The sequence below is a fragment of the Triticum aestivum genome, chromosome 2B, assembly GCF_018294505.1.
Source record: "Triticum aestivum cultivar Chinese Spring chromosome 2B, IWGSC CS RefSeq v2.1, whole genome shotgun sequence".
Lineage (NCBI taxonomy): Eukaryota > Viridiplantae > Streptophyta > Magnoliopsida > Poales > Poaceae > Triticum > Triticum aestivum.
This window is the reverse complement of record NC_057798.1, coordinates 739,581,334-739,585,820: the sequence shown is the minus strand read 5'-3', so window position 1 is coordinate 739,585,820 and position 4,487 is coordinate 739,581,334.

Genomic DNA, 4,487 nt, shown 5'->3' with positions numbered 1-4,487 from the left:
AGTAGGCACGAAAGGCCCTCTGCTGCGATTAAAAAGAGATATGGGGATATCGGATCTCCCTGCCGAATACCTCTGGATGGGTAAAAAGTGTCGAGTCTCTCACCATTAAACAGCACTGAAAAAGAAACTGACCTCACCATGTTCATAACTATCTGAACCCAAGAAGGAGCAAAGCCAAGCTTTATCATCATCGCATGTAAATAATCCCACTCAATTCTATCGCATGCCTTCATCATATCGAGTTTTAGGGCACAGAAGCTATATTAACCTTGGCCTTGCTGCGTTTCATAAAGTGAAGACACTCGTATGCACTGATGATATTGTCTATAATATTTCTGCCTGGCACAAAGGCCGATTGCTCCTCTGAAATAATGTCCGGTTCAATCTGTTCGCAATCACCTTGGACACAATCTTATATAACACATTACATAAACTGATTGGTCGGAATTGAGTGAGCATGGAAGGGTTCATTACCTTAGGAATAAGAACCAAGACCGTGTCATTAATGCTTTCCGGACTATCCTCTCCCCGAATTATCCTGAGGACCGCCTCTATCACCTCGGCACCGCACAGGTCCCAATGATGCTGATAGAAATGAGCTGGAAATCCGTCAGGTGCCGGTGCTTTGGTGGGGAACATCTGAAACAGGGCTGCTTTAACTTCTTCTCCCTTATATGGTGCAGTGAGTAACTCGTTCATCGCATTGGTAACTTTGGTTGGTACACAATTGAGGACCGCTTCCATATTGTTCACCCCCTCTGAAGTATACAGAGTTTCATAAAAATCTTGTACCAATGCTTTTAGTTCCTCCGGATCATCTGACATGACACCAAGAGAGTTTTGAAGGGCCTTTATCATGTTCTTATTTCTCCGAATGCTTGCTCTCAAGTGGAAAAACCTTGTGTTTCTATCGCCCGATGTTAGGCACTCTATCCTGGACCGTTGCCTCCATAAAATCTCCTCCCGATGGTAGAGTTCCACTAGATTTTCATTTATCTTCAGCTCCACGTGGGAGGGAGCCGTTCGGTTTGGGTCAGCACGAAGCTTCTCCAGCTCTGTTTTCAGACTTTTAGTCTCTCTCTGAACGTTCCCGAAGGTCTCATTGTTCCAGCGCCCCAAGTCATGAGATATTGTTTGCAGTTTAGCTCGCAGCTCCTCCACTCTGTTGCTGATCCCCCCACCTGTCCATGCTGAATTAATGGTGTCACTCCAGGATTCGTGTCCTTCCCACATTACCTCGTACTAGAAGGATTTTGACTGCCGACTACTGGGCCGCTCTCTGTTCAGACGCATCAAAATTGGATTGTGGTCAGAAGATGCTGTGAGATGTGTCAAGTCAGCCAGCGGGAACCTTGCTCGCCAATCCGCATTGGCAAGTGCACGATCCAGCCGGACCTTAGTATAGGATCCTCCCCTTACTTTCTTTTCAAAGGTCCAAAAACGGCCCGAATAGCCTATGTCTAGCAATATGCAGACATCAACCGTATCATGAAAATGTTGTATTTGTGCGTTGCTCCTCTCTCCAACCCCTTCATGTTCACCGGGACGCAAAACTTCGTTAAAATCACCAATGCAGAGCCAAGGGAGGCTACTCAAAGTACTGATGTTTTTGAGTTTATCCCACGTTTTATACAGAAGATGTGTTTTCGCCTCACCATAAACCATTATAGCTCTCCATGGATCATGGCCCACCTCCACAATCGAGCAATCAACATGGTAATCCGAATAACCAAGAATTTCCAATTTTATTTCATTATTCCAAAAAATGCCAATACCTCCACTTCTACCACGACTATCAATTCCAAAACTATTATCATAACCAAAGGTGCCTGCTAGCGCTTCTACCTTCATGCTCTCTAGCTGAGTTTCAACAATACATAAGAGGGTAGGGGCAAACTTGTTCGCAAACTGGCGAACCTCTCGAACTGTCGCGGGATTGCCCACTCCTCGACAGTTCAACAGAGCGCACCCATTGAGCCCGGCGGTGCTCCTCAAAGGAGCCCGCCAAATTCTTCACTGTTGAGATTACACCCTCTGAGTCCTCGCCCGTCTTCTTGGTTCTCTTCAGGTCCCTTTTCGGTGGTGGACTCGCAGCCGTCAAGCCCGCCGGAACAATAGCAAGAGAGTTCATGTTGGCCTCTGCTGTTTCAGAGACTTGTTGGGACATGGCATCCTTAGCCCCCAGCTCATTTCCTGCATTCTTCTTTCTGCTGCCCTCCTCCATATCTACATCAGTAGCCACCTTGCGCGGGTCCACGTGAACATGGTATGCGCTAACAGAGTCTGTCATGTTGCCTCGGACTCCCTTGGAGCGCCCACTCGAGCGGCCACCTGATCGGCCACCTCTACGTCCCCCTCTCTGGCTCCTTCCTTCCCCCGGACCTCGTCCTGTGCGCATAGCCCAACTGGCATGAAGATCCTTGAACACCAGGGCCGATGGGGGGTGAATAACATTGCCATGTTCCTTAAATAGGTGGCCTAGCATGCCACACACCACGCACCAGTCAGGTGACTTCTCATACTTAACTCTATAAATCTGCCTCTTCCCCTCTCTTATCATCGAAACCGCATTCTTGAGGGGTTTGTAGACATTGATTCTGACCCACACTCGATGAAAGTTTCCAACAAAATCATGCAAGTTTGTTTCTGAAAACAGAACTTCTCCCACTTTCGCTGCCAGCAGAGTCACCATATGGGCATAAAGTTCTGGTACGTCATGGATTTGGATCCATATGTCGACTGTCTTAAGCTTAATAGTGGAAGGCTTCGAGATTCCATCATACGACAACAGAATCACCTCATCCCCCTTGACGTTCCATGGACCCTCGTTCATGACCCTCTCCCAATCACCAAGGCAAGTGAACTGGATCAGGTACAGGTTTTCCTCGAGAGGTTTGAACCTAGCCTCTTGTGCGATATCCCACGCTGCTCTCATGTTTCTGTAAAACCAAGTCTGGCTGTAGGTCTTTGTGGTGTCAACCCTAGCTAGGGCTGTCCATCTCGGTCCCTCCGGCAGCGCAGTTTGCTCGTCGAAGATCACATCATCCAAATCCTCTTCCCTCAGTCCCAGCTCTTGCATCATCTGCTCAAGTTCACTTGTTCCACAAGAGCTCGAGTCTCCGGAAGTCGCCATTAGATCTGTCACTCGAAGAAACAGACCGGGTCGATTGGGGAAAACCCTAATTCCACCGGCCCCTTCCCTCGTCGCGGGCGTGAGGACAGCCTGGGTGGCCGCCCCCAAAGCCAAATCAGGCGAGAGAGGGGTTAATCGGTGACAGGGGAGCAAGGACCTTGACGGCGGTGAAGATCGCCCCGGGAGAAGAAACTGGAAACCCTAACTAGAGGGAAAACGTATACAAAAAAACCTCTGATGATGGGAATGATTGGTTCCAGGCTGTTTTGTACAGGCAACATGCCATGCCAATCTTTGTCAAACTTTAGCCCCCATGTCGCCTTTGCGTGTGGCATGAGGCACCCTCGTTCATACTTTCAGCCTTGGATCCAATATCCGCATTAACAAGGTGTAGCTCCGTAGCCGATTCTCTAACTGCTGGCCATTGTGGAGCTGATGTTTATCCACATTGATTTGGGCTAGCTCCATTTTGGTGGAGTCAGTCAAGGCTTGGGCTAGCTCCATTTTGGTGGAGTCAGTCAAGACGGCATGTATGGTTGCAGTCTTGTAAACCCCAGCTACATAGTATTGTTTAGAGCAACTCCAGCCGCCCCCCTCCAGACAGCTTGAAAAATCGCCGCCTGGAGGCGAACCGGCGCTAAAATCTGCATGGGGCTGATCGGCCAGGCGAAAAATTTGCATTTGGGGGGAGCCCACACCTTCCAGACTGTAGCAGCCAAACTTGAGAGCGGGAGGTCATGAAACTGCGCCAAGCGGACTTTGCAAAGTACTTCCCATCATTGGTTGACTTCCACACTATAGAGTCCTGGACATCCGTCTGAATGACCACAGTCGCTAGCTTCTCCCAAAGGGCCAAGAATTGTTGAAGGTGTTCTAGAGCTGTCGTACGCACACATGGAGCTGTCGTATGCACACATACTTAGCATTTGAAACCGGCTTTGCCCGCACGCACAAGTGGTACTTTCCTAAACCCTCCTCTTATAATCAATGAAATAGTGTAAAAATTTGCCACAGTTTTTTGAAAAATAAATAACCTCAGACTATAGAGTGTGACTTAATAGAGATTGTTCATGCTATATTGGAACCTGCAGATTATTGTGCATCGGGGTCTATGATCACTGATGACTGTTGACAGATGGTGAGTTTTTTTGGCAGGGCGACGATAGTATGTTGCGCCCAAGAGATCAATGCCGCGGCGCATGCGCTTGCTCGAGCGAGTTAGGTATGCGAGCTATCCGAGGTGTGGCGAGATAAACCTCTTATTCCTTCATTTGTAACATACATGATCTCAGTTTAATAAAGGTTGCGAAAGTTCAAAAAAAATACTAACCTCAGACGAGTACGGATGTCAGCT